Below are 13,327 nucleotides of genomic sequence, written 5' to 3'. Positions count from 1 at the left end.
TAACATGAAATCACCACTGCAATGTGGTGCCTCCATAGATGACTTTTAAGTTTTAATAATTTTTCATTTTCACCTTTGAGAGTAGCTTTGTATACATTTTAAAAATTAAAAAATCAAAGCAAAACACGGCCAACACTTTGATGTGAGTCCAAGCTTTGGTAAAATGCATAAAAGTAACACCAAGTCCAAGAGAAATTGAAACTCTAAGCACATTTTGCTTGCATTCATTCCTTGTTTCTAATTTAATAAATATTTCCCAGAATGGAGTTTGTAAATCAAAGTAAATATATATATATATATAAAAATAAATAAATATATATATAAAATGCTTACTTATTCGCTTTTGGGTTCTATGTCAATTGTGTACATTTCATAAATATAAACATAAGACATATTTGCTAAGGAATTACATTTGTTGATGTGGCAACCTCATGGCTTAAAGTATAAAAAATTCATACCTTGTCAATTATGAATTGCATTTCCCCCATTTGTATAGAATATGGAATTTTTTTGAGTACTGTCTAAAAATGTACATGATACTATTTCAGATGTAAGTATTGCTTAAAAAAAAAAATCAACATCAGCCTGCCTTAAGAGATGAAACATCTGAAAACTATAATCCTTTTAAATAAATTTTTAAAAATCTATTCTTTGCTCATTTATTCAGCTTTCTTCTCACTATAGCCAGTTACCAACCTTGTCAGTCCATTTCCTTTTATTTATATTTTAGTCGAATGAGTGTCATAACAGGAAGGAAGTATGAATACCCTTTAATACTTACAGATTTTTTTTCAAATTTAAACATCTTTCTTGCTAAGCAGAATTAATGCACTGACTCACTCCCACAGCTATCACCCTGGATGCCCTTTTTCTATTTCATTACCATTTTGTGTATGAACACATCACTGGTGTGGTATTTATCTTGATAGGTAGTGAAAAAACAGTCTTGCCTCAAAAAGCCATGCCATGTTTCCAGCCCTTGTTTATAAGGCATCTTCCAGCAGCAATCTCACTGCAGAGTTGCATGTACTAAATGGTGGCCCAACGCAGATCACTGGTATTCTCCCTGAGTAAAATCCTATGTATGCTGTCAATTTAATTGGTGCCACAGATAACTGTGACCCTTTTTCCCCTTCAACAGCTTATAGTCATTTTAAGATCTGTCATCACAGCTTAAGGTATGATTATGTCTAATAATGCTTTATTTTGCAGTGGGTATATCACAGTTATTGCCATATACAGAAAATTCTGACTGACATTTCCAGAGCTTTTTGGTGACAGAGTAAGTAAAGCAGTATATTACCTCTTTCTATGACTGCCAGGTGAATAACCCAACACAACTACCTAATATCTTGAGAGAAGGCTTTACTATTTTGGAGAGCCTTTTCCCCCATTTCACATCCCCACAGCACTGCCCTGTATTCCTCTCCTCTGAGTTTATCTCCCTAATTTAAATTCTAACTTCAAATATATCAGTTGACTAATATTAAACTTAACTTCCAAAAGGAGTCCATTTAAATACCTTCCTTCTGTACTTAATGATACAGATTTAAGGTCGAATATTTGTCATTTTTTAATGGAAATAGCTAGGAAGCATTAAAAAATAAAGTGAACAATTGGCATTGAAATATTTGGTAAACAAAATCATTTCAGTTATTTCTGTCCTACCACCTAACCTATTTGCCATAACCTATAAATTTGGCCAAAATGCAGGAAGTCTAATTCAAGCTGACATTCAAAGGTTATTCTCATTAATGTCTAAATTTTCGTGTTGAGTTCCTGCTACTGTATTACAATTCCGATTTCCATATCAAATTTATTAAGTTTTCTTTACTGTTAAAATCCATCATTGGCCCAGCAATATACAGTAGAACCAATAATGTCTATTGATGTTTAATATGCCTAACTTTGTTGTAAATTCAGTTTTTAAAAACAAGGTCTTTGCCAGCCCTTTTATTTATAGGCAATAGAGTATACTCAAGAGGATCTTACCTAACAATTTAGAATTATCATTACAAAATGTAAAAAGCCTGTTGTGGGCCAATTCATCTTTAACATTAGCCAGAAGATGAACTTTGCCCAAAGAATTCTTTGGAAATATAGTATATTAATGACCCAATGGAATAAACACTTGACCATCAAAAAGCACTGAGTTTGAAAAATTGCTTTATCTTAACCCTGCTTTATACAACATAAACAGATTCATTACTGCTGAAATATGCTGCATCTCTAATTTCATTTTCACAAAACTTCAACACACCACTGCAGAATCCCGATTAGTTCTCTCAGTAAATAACTATGGCATTACCATTATTATTGTTCACTGGAAGTCCCTATTTAGAAGAAGAACAACAGGGAAATTACTACACAGTATTCCCCACCCCCAGCAAACACATAAAAACACAAGTACACACACACCCATAGATAATAAAACACTGGAAAATGATAAGAATATTCAAGAAAATGCTTTATCTTTAGCTGTGATTCAGCTATTCAGCTAACTTTATCTAATGGTATATTATTCCATTAGTTTTAAAACCCAGGAAAATATTAGCAATTGAATATTATGAGGAAAAATGTCAACCTAATTATGAAATAAAATTAAGCTATCAAGCAATGGAATACTGTGAATCATTAACCTTAAATTCTGTATTACATGGAAGCAGAAAGCAGATTTCAGATAAAAGGCTCAGACTGCATACTGTGAAATATTTTACTTTTACCTGCTCCTAGATTCTGTGGGTTTCTTTTCTGTTTCTTTTTCTTTCCTTAATAACTCAAATTTTCAATTACTAGAATTTCATTTCCATTCAGTTGCTATTAAGCTAGCATTGCCTGTGGGATCTAGAAATTGAATTGATGAAGTATAACCAACCTTTTTATAGAGAAGGGCCATTCCTCTAAACTCTCCTAAGCTTTGAAATTCTTGGTGTTGTGTTGTGGAATCCATTAATGTTACAGAGAGAAAGTGACAAAAGATAGTAATGCAAGACTCTAGGTACCTATGCTTCAAGCCATGAGTCATGATGCTGTCAAATGGATGGGAATTACAATTTGCTAGGTGATGGTAATTAACTAGTCTAGACTCCTTTCAAAAACTACTAAGCTACTTAGTGAATGTTTCTTAGAAGCTATACAAACTTCACAGATCAGATAACTGAACAAAATACTGGCATATAGAAAAATATTTTTGGAGTGCCTACTATGAGTCAGGCAATATATTAGGCACAGGGGATAACACCGTGAATACAATAATTATTGCTCCTTCTCTTATGGAACTTATATCTGTGGCAAAGAAATTTTGGGCAAGTAATCAAATTGAATGAATTAATGAATGGCAGTAACTGCAAAACTCAATGGTCATGTCCTTTATATTTCAATAATTTTTATAGTTTTCTATATATGGATCCTGCATATTTTGGTTAGGGTTGTTCCTAGAAATTTTATGGTGTGTATGTTGCTAATATTCAGAGATTTTTTTTTTTTTTTTACTATATCTTCAGTTTCTTACTGGGATATTGATATTTTTCAATATTTTTCTTATATTTCATAGCCTTACTGATTTCTAAGAGGATTTTATGTGGTATTTTGGGGTTTTCTAAGAAATATTCTCTGCAGTTAATAACCATTTTCCCCTTTTCCTCTCCAGCAGTTAGTCCATTACTTCTGATTTATGTCTTATTCCACTAGCCAGAAATTCTGGAAGAATGTTAAATAGATTGGGAATTCTGTTCCCCCTTGATTTTAATAAGAGTTCTGGTTTTATAATTTATATTATATGATGTGATCTGTCTTCTTAGATATCCTTTCTTTATGGGATAAAGAAAGGGATAACCCTGCTATCCCACTCCTAGGTGTCTTCCTAAGACAAAAAGAAATTTACATTCACATAAAACCCTATAAACAAATGTTTATGGCAGCTTTATTCACAATAGCCCCAAATTGTAAACAACCCAGATGCCCTTAAACTATTTCATACAATAAAATATAACTCAGCCATAAGAAGGAACAAACTGTTGGTTCACACAACAACTTGGGTGAATTTCCAATGCATTTTCCTAAGTGAAAGAAGACAGAATCAAGTGGCTATATGCTGTATGATTCTATTTTACATGACAGACACTCCTAAAAAAGCAAAAGTACAGAGAAAAAACAGATCAGTGCTTTCCAGGGGTTAGGAATGGGAGGAGAGATTATCGATAAAGGGGTAACTCTTGTTTAGGGGGTTGATGAAATTGTACTGCAGGGAACTCTAGTGGTCGACACATGACTCTCTGCATTTGTCAAAACACATAGAACTGTACACCACAAAGAGTGAATTTTATTATACGATAATAACAACAACAAAATCAACTAGGATGTGGGGGGGAATATGAAATACAGACTGTAACATGGGAATCACACAATATTACAAATGAATTACATAACTACACTGAAGGGGGTGGACAAGAAAGGAGCCAAGCTAAGAAACTCTGGAAAGCAGTGTTTTAACTGTTTTAAGACTAAAGACAAAAGAGCTGTTCACGAACAATGTTCTCTAGTTGGTAATTTGTTTCTAACAGAGGGATTAAGAAATGTAAAACTACTCTCTTAGATTAAAAAATTTTTTTTAGATTTTAAAAGTATTTTTAGATGCTTTTAAAGATATTTTTACTTATGTTTATATAGTAGGGTTATCAGAAATTATAGAAAATGGGAGTCATGTTTCTTACTGTAAGAGAAAGAAGTTACAAATAAGGGAAGAAAGCTAGAATGAACCCTGTCATGTTGGATTAAAATTGGAGATATCAATATGAACTTATTCTTTTAATATATTTACATATAAATGATACAGAAATAAATTTTGATGTGTTTGTATGCATGAGTTAGTACCTACACATGTGTTTCCTAGCTCTATCCACTGAAAGGAGCTAGAAGGTACCCCAGTAGCAATGAACAGCTGGCACCTAAATCTTGGTTTATAAATTCCACTCTGCTATGCAAAAGACAGGACTCCTCAGAGAAACGGCTACTTCTAGGGCTAGGGCAGGAAAAACACAATATGAGCCTGGAGCATCAGAAAGTAAGGATGTTACGGATTTCCCTGGTGGCACAGTGGTTAAGAATCTGCCTGCCCCACCATCACCCTGATACCAAAACCAGACAAAGATACTGCAAAAAAGAAAGTTACAGACCAGTATCACTGATGAATATAGATACAAAAATCCTCAACAAAATACTAACAAACAGAATGCAACAACACATTAAAAGGATCATACACCATGATCAAATGGGATTTATCCCAGGGATGCAAGGATTCTTCAATATATGCAAATCAATCAATGTGATACACCATATTAACAAAGTGAAGAATAAAAACCATATGATCATCTCAATAGATGCCGAAAAAGCTTTTGACAAAATTCAACACACATTTATGATAAAAACTCTCCAGAAAGTGGGCATAGAGGGTACCTATCTCAACATAATAAAGGCCATATACAACAAACCCACAGCAAACATCATTCTCAATGGTGAAAAACTGAAAGCATTTCCTCTAAGACCAGGAACAAGACAAGGATGTCCACTCTCACCACTATTATTCAACATAGTTTTGGAAGTCCTAGCCACGGCAATCAGAAAAGAAAAAGAAATAAAAGGAATCCAAATCGGAAAAGAAGAAGTAAAACTGTCACTGTTTGCAGATGACATGATACTATACATAGAGAATCCTAAGGATGCCACCAGAAAACTACTAGAGCTAATCAACGAATTTGGTAAAGTTGCAGGATACAAAATTAATGCACAGAAATCTCTTTCATTCCTATATACTAATGATGAAACATCTGAAAGAGAAATTATGGAAACACTCCCATTTACCATAGCAACAAAAAGAATAAAATACCTAGGAATAAACCTACCTAGGGAAACAAAAGACCTGTATGCAGAAAGCTATAAGACCCTGATGAAAGAAACTAAAGATGATACCAACAGATCGAGAGATATACCATGTTCTTGGATTGGAAGAATCAACATTGTGAAAATGTCTATACTACCCAAAGCAATCTACAGATTCAATGCAATCCCTATCAAATTACCAATGGCATTTTTTACAGAACTAGAACAAATCATCTTAAAATTTGTATGGAGACAAAAAAGACCCCGAATAGCCAAAGCAGTCTTGAGGGAAAAAAATGGAGCTGGAGGAATCAGACTCCCTGACTTCAGACTATACTACAAAGCTACAGTAATCAAGACGATATGGTACTGGCACAGAAACAGAAACATAGATCAATGGAACAAGATAGAAAGCCCAGATATAAACCCACGCACCTATGGTCAACTAATCTATGACAAAGGAGGCAAAGATACACAATGGAGAAAAGACAATCTCTTCAATAAGTGGTGCTGGGAAAACTGGACAGCTACATTTAAAAGAATGAAATTAGAACACTCCCTAACACAATACACAAAAATAAACTCAAAAAGGATTCGAGACCTAAATGTAAGACCGGACACTATAAAACTCTTAGAGGAAAACATAGGAAGAACCCTCTTTGACATAAATCACAGCAAGATCTTTTTTGATCCACCTCCTAGAGTAATGGAAATAAAAAGAAAAATAAACAAATGGGACCTAATGAAACTTCAAAGCTTTTGCACAGCAAAGGAAACCATAAATAAGACGAAAAGACAGCCCTCAGAATGGGAGAAAATATTTGCAAATGAATCAACGGACAAAGGATTAATCTCCAAAATATATAAACAGCTCATACTGCTCAATATTAAAGAAACAAAAAACCCAATCCGAAAATGGGCAGAAGACCTAAATAGACATTTCTCCAAAGAAGACACACAGATGGGCAAGAAGCACATGAAAAGCTCAACATCACTAATTATTAGAGAAATGCAAATCAAAACTACAATGAGGTATCACCTCACACCAGTTAGAATGAGTATCATCAGAAAATCTACAAACAACAAATGCTGGAGAGGGTGTGGAGAAAAGGGAACCCTCTTGCACTGTTGGTGGGAATGTAAATTGATACAGCCACTATAGAGAACAGTATGGAGGTTCCTTAAAAACCTAAAAATAGAATTACCATATGATTCAGCAATCCCACTACTGCTCATATACCCAGAGAAAACCATAATTCAAAAAGACACATGCACCCCAATGTTCATTGCAGCACTATTCACAATAGCCAGGTCATGGAAGCAACCTAAATGTCCATCGACAGACGAATGGATAAAGAAGTTGTGGTACATATATACAATGGAATATTACTCAGCCATAAAAAGGAACAAAATTGAGTCATTTGTTGAGACATGGATGGATCTAGAGACTGTCATACAGAGTGAAGTAAGTCAGAAAGAGAAAAACAAATATCGTATATTAATGCATGTATGTGGAACCTAGAAAACCGGTTTGCAGGGCAGAAGTTGAGACACAGATGTAGAGAACAAACGTATGGACACCAAGGGGGGAAAACCGCGGTGGGATGGGGATGGTGGTGTGCTGAATTGGGCTATTGGGATTGACATGTATACACTGATGTGTATAAAATTGATGACTAATAAGAACCTGCAGTATAAAAAAACAAAAACAAAAAACAACTAATACTAAACTTTCTTTGGGTTATTCGTATGGAAATATGTTAATATAAATGTTTCAGACATTGCATGAAATTTCTAAAATTCTTATATATTCTGGTATAATGTTATAAGTCATAATTCTAGTTATTACTTTAAAATGTATACCTCAGAAATTTAAAAAAAAGGTGGTAAAGAAGGTAAAATGAGCAAATCATAAATAAAGCCAGCTATTTCAAAAACAAAACAAACAAACAAACAAACAAAAATTTGCCTGCCAGCGCAGGGGACATGGGTTCGATCTCTGGTTCAGGAAGATCCCCCGTACTGCGGAGCAACTAAGCCCATGTACCACAACTAATGAGCCTGTGCTGTAGAGCCCGTGTGCCACAACTACTGAAGCCTGTGTGCCCAGAACCAGTGCTTCGGAACAAGAGAAGCCACTGCAATGAGAAGCCCACACACCGAAATGAAGAGTAGCCCCTTGTTCGCCGCAACTAGAGAAGGCCTGCGTGCAGCAACAAAGACCCAACATAGCCTAAAATAAATAAATATTAATAAAATTAAAAAAAAAAAAAAGAAAGAAAGAAAGTAAGGAGGTTAAAAAAAAAAAGATGGGAGTATATAAAAAAGGCTTAGGAGCCAGCCTGGAAAAGTTAATTGACAAAGTTGGAAAAGCTTGAGCAACAAAATAAATAATGATTGCATTACATTATAACCGAATAATAAAATAAATATTCATGAATCCATACTAATATAAATAAGTAAATAAATAGGGGGATATGTGACAACTCTTACTCAAATAACAATTCTAAATAATATATACAGAGAAATAGAAATCACTATTAAAACACCATGGCAATATTGCCACACAATACAATGGCTACTAAAATTAATAGGTAAAAGTTTATGCAGAAATTGGATATTTGCATAAGGTCAAAGTATCTCCCTCAAATATTTAGTAATTACAAAGGAAAAAGAGTAACAACATTAGAGAATCCTAACAAACACCAGCTTAACTAAGTGACCAAGAGTAACATCACCAGTAATAAGACTTACTAATGTTATTTAATCCCTGATATGAGACACTGAGAAGGGCCCATTGCCTCTATGGTTTCCTTACCAATAATGCACAACCTTAATCTAACGAGAAAGCATCAGACAAACAAATTGAGGCACAGTCTACAAAAATAACTGACCAGTACCCTTCAAAAGTGTCAAGGTCATGAAAGACAAAGACTCAAGAACTGGCATAGATTGGAGGAGACTAAGGAGCCATGACAACTAAATGCAATGTGGGATCCCGGAACAACAAAAGGACAATGGTAGAAAAAAGTTCTGTACTTTAGTTAAGAGTAGTATCCTAAGGATGATTTCTTAGTTTTGATAAGTGTTTTTTGGTTATGTAAGATGTTAAACATAAGGGGAATCTGGGTGAACGGTAAATGAAAAATCTGTGTACTATTTTTGTCACCTTTCTGTAAGTTAAAGATGGCACTAAAAAAATGCTGTAGATGTGCCATCATCTCATAGCACTTAATCCTTCAGAGAAGTTTAAGCCCAGCCTAATTTTGTCCCTTTTTAGGTAACCTGCTTTATTTTTTCCTTCCTGGATGCTTTAAATCTGTTTTCCTCTTTCTTAAAATTAACTACATATAAAAATTAATTTGATTTTCTTTAGTGCCAACTTAAATCCTTTTACTTTTTTCCAAATCTTATCCACTTCCGTTGTTACTTTGGCCTCTTGTTATTGCATCTCATTGCTTCTCTTGCATTACATATTGTAACCTACGGGTTTCTACAGTTTGTTCAGAGGCTTGCCTTATACCCAATGGAGGATACTAGATTGTTCTAACCTTTTTGTCTGATCCCCATATTAAGCATGTTTCTGTGTGTTTGTTTATTTGTTTTTCAGAGTGATTTTCACATTCCCTCAAGCTGGAGCATATTTTCACAAGCACTATTTGGGTTCTTTGGTCATTCATCTTTAAAGTAAGAGAACTCCATCTAGACCACTTCCATCATCTTGTGATTCATGGAAAACCATTGACAACAGGATTACTGACTGATCTTGGAGTTGTTAGTTTTTATCAGTTTTAGTGTTTTTATAGTTATTTCATTGGGTGGTTGTAAGAGGTTTTACTAGGGGGTGTTAGGTAGCATGCACTTTCAATCAAGCTACCTATTCAAAATGTCAGCATTTTTGCAGTATCTCCCAAGATGTTTCTGTTGAAGAATAATATTTGTACTGTGAGAGTTGTATCTGGAACTCCTGTACTCCAGAATCAAAAACAAAAATGTGAAGCAATAGTTTCTATTTCACAGGCTAATTAAAGCAAGAGATTTGGTATTTCTTTACAAAAAGAATGATGAAGGTAGATAGTGGCCTGGAAACCAGTGAACTTGATTGCAAAATGAATATTTAAAAGCCCCTCTGATTTAATGTGCTCTTGTTTCCATTCCCTTTATTCTTTACAAAGACAAAGAGTCCTCTGTAAATATTGCTTTAAGGATTATCAGGCTTCAATTTTCAATTTTGTCCAAAGGCCATAATTTAAACCATAATATTGGCTTTACAAATGTAAACAGTGATTGAACCTCTTTCCTTTAGCTAATAGAAATGCCAATGAAATTAGAGTCAATTAAATAATTGCTTTATTAACCTAATGTATTACTGCTGTAAGACGTGCTGTGACTCATCCAGTCAGGAGGGGAGCTAGGAGAGAACAAAACTACATCAACATAAAGACAATGGAAACCAGCATTTTGTAAAAACTTGATCCAATAAAAAGAATAAAACATTTATTGAAATTTTGATATATCAATTTCATTCTTTATAGTTTAACCATGACCGAAGATGGAAAAATCCTAAGAGATTTTAAAGGTTAAAGATCTTTCAGAATATGTTAAATGTCCCCTCTTCTGCCAAGTTTTCTCTGTCCACCTCTGTCTCCAGACTCGTCCTCTGCTTCTCTCAGGCAAGATATCTCACTTTTTCCTTTATGGTAATACAGAGGTATGTGATTACTGACTTCTAGTGTTAGATACCTTGAGAGATGATTTGCAATTATTTTTTAAACTTCTGTATTCCCTACCATGTGGTCCCCTGCCTTTTTGAGGACTGAATTTATTATCTCAATAATTTCAGAACCTAGTGAAGTATTATACCTGGTAATACCACTAAGCAAATACTTGAGAAATGAATGAGTAAATAGGTAGGTAGCACTGTGGCATCTCTAGGAAGGTGCAGAGCAGGTTCTCAGTAATTAAAGCCCTTCTTGTAGCTCACCTTTCTCCTGCTGTGCCCCAAGTGTTCTTGTATACCTGAGCACAGAACAGCAAGAGGAGAATTTTGTGGGTCTTCTTTTTCTGACCCTGTTTCAGACTACAACAAAAGTATGGCCAGAGTTGGCTACTTTGGAAAGATGTTATGGATGTTAATGATGGAAGGATGGATGAAAGGATGGAAGGAAGGAAGCAGGGGTGCAAAGAAGGATGACCATGTATTGGGTGCTATGTTATCCCTTCCATATATATTATCTAATTTAATCCTAAAACAACTATGCAGAGTAAATATTATTATCCCTATTTTTACAATTAAGGAAACTGGGACTTTTAAATGTACTTCTTTGTACCAGGCCACACAGCTGTCCAGTGGCCAAGCTAGAATTTAAATTTCAGTTGGCTCATTCAAAACTCAGTGCTTTTCTTAGAATATGGGAATTAAGGAAGTTTTAGTTCTACAAAACTGTAATGACCCATTCTGTGAGTATCCTAAACTTGATGCAGTTTTATTTTTCAGCTTTGAACAATAGGATTCAGAAATATTTGCCTATCATTTCTATCATACTTAGTTTCGTTTGGTAGTCATTCATCTGTTGGACATTTACTAAGCCCAAGCACACTTGGAACACAAGTATGCCTAGGACACAGTCCCTGGACTCAAGTTCCTTTGCCCTTTTCTTAGAAGAATTCTCATTCTGGAAAGCCAACCTACTTGCCATCCCATTTATGGTTTCTTTGCTTTCTCTTCTGCCTTTTTTTTTTTTTTTTTCGGTACGTGGGCCTTTCACTGTTGTGGCCTCTCCCGTTGCGGAGCACAGGCTCCGGACGCGCAGGCTCAGCGGCCATGGCTCACGGGCCTAGCCGCTCCGTGGCATGTGGGATCTTCCTGGACCGGGACATGAACCCGCGTCCCCTGCATCGGCAGGCAGACTCTCAACCACTGCGCCACCAGGGAAGCCGTCTTCTGCCTTTTAACAAATTCCCTAGCCACAAAAACATACACCTCATACTCCTTATATTAGAATATTTTATCTGCTTTCTGTTCTTAGTCTAAAAGGAAGGCTCATATCTTCTCCAAGTTCAACAGAAATCTCCTATTGTTTATACATGAAAATATTTAAGAAACTTAGGTACAGATTTTGTACTATTGTCATGTAAGTTATATTAACGGGGAGTGAAATTGACTTTACAAACTACTTATATATGTACATATATACATGTACATATATATGCATATAGTCTTTAGAAAGTATTAGACTCTAAACGTTCAACTCAGAGGAAACTTAATCTTTGGTATCTCTTTAAGTCATCATTTTATCTTCAGTTTGTACCTTCTGTATTTTGTCTATGAAGAATCTACAACTCAGAATGACTTCCAAAGCATCTGCTCAAAGTATTGGCATAGAAAAGGGATTAGGACTTAAAATTAGAAAACATGAGCTTCAGTCCTATCATTCACCATCAAGTCACTTAATCTTTCTGCATCTTTTCTAATCTGGAAAATGGAAATAATAACAGTAGTAGTAGCTACCTTATAACATTATTTGGAGGATCAAATGATATTATTAAATGAAGGGTTGCAGAGCACTATACAAATGTATTACAGATCCATAATCCCTTATCTGAAACCCCTGAGGTCATTTTCAGAATTCAGACCTTTTTTTAGATTTTAAAAAAGGTAATACAATACACATTCTTTTTATTAGGAAGCATTCCCAACAGGGTCTAGGGCAGTACCCTATAACCCAATATATTAATATATTTGCAGCAAAACATATAAACATCATTTTAAGTGGGATAAATTAAGACTATAAACTTACAAAGACTTTCAGCTTAAGAGCTTTCTGTAGTTCAGAATTGCAGATAAAGAATTGTGGGTCTCTGTTTTATCTGCATATAAGTTTAGGCCATTTAAAAATTTTAAAAAACTCTATGTAACTTTTAATGATTAGGATTGATTTCATTTAGTATAATACAGATAATTCATACTTTCGCTTTTATGGTTTTCTTTCCTTACTGGTATATCAATGCCAATATTTACTGACCTTCATAAAGTAGTGAATACTATTTACATTTGGAAGAAGAGAAGAGGTAAGAGGAGATCTTTCAGAACAATAAATGATAGCGATGTTCAGGTAAGCAAGGAATGAGTGACAACAAATAAGTCAATCTGCAGGTGTTTATGTTATTTATGGTATATAAAATAAGAAAGAAAATGTATGTGGAAAGTACATTGTAAAGTTAGGAATACTATATACTATGTGCCCTGCATTGTACTTGACATTATGGGGAAACAAATTCAACATAGGATCTGGTCTCTGCCCTTGTGGACCGTACAATCCAGCACAGAGATAGAGCTAATGTGTAAAAATGAAAGGAGTTATTGAGAGCTAAGCATTCTCCATTCATAAGAAATTGGTATGGATAGGAGCTGACAGAAAAGGTTTTGTGAAGGAAGTAGTACTTGAAG

General features: G+C 34.7%; 1 protein-coding gene and 1 long non-coding RNA gene across 7 annotated transcripts in view; one reads left to right on the top strand and one right to left on the bottom strand.

Annotated features, from left to right (window-relative positions):
- Window positions 1-10,391, top strand: part of LOC113617333 (uncharacterized) — a 58,361-nt gene extending 47,970 nt beyond the window's left edge. For all 5 annotated transcript variants that reach the window (XR_003431592.1, XR_003431594.1, XR_003431593.1 and 2 more), the window contains 2 exons: window positions 1,213-1,282; window positions 9,488-10,391. This is a non-coding gene — a long non-coding RNA (uncharacterized LOC113617333). The remainder of the gene's footprint in view (window positions 1-1,212; window positions 1,283-9,487) is intronic.
- The window catches only part of KIAA0825 (KIAA0825 ortholog), a 398,483-nt gene that overhangs the window by 16,193 nt on the left and 368,963 nt on the right, over window positions 1-13,327 (bottom strand). The window lies entirely within an intron of this gene.

Source organism: Aethalodelphis obliquidens, unplaced genomic scaffold, assembly GCF_003676395.1.
Source record: "Aethalodelphis obliquidens isolate GAN/ISIS:26980383/991018 unplaced genomic scaffold, ASM367639v1 scaffold4, whole genome shotgun sequence".
In the NCBI taxonomy this organism is placed as follows: domain Eukaryota; kingdom Metazoa; phylum Chordata; class Mammalia; order Artiodactyla; family Delphinidae; genus Aethalodelphis; species Aethalodelphis obliquidens.
Note: the sequence above shows the minus strand (reverse complement) of the source record. Positions and strands in the feature narration are given on the sequence as shown.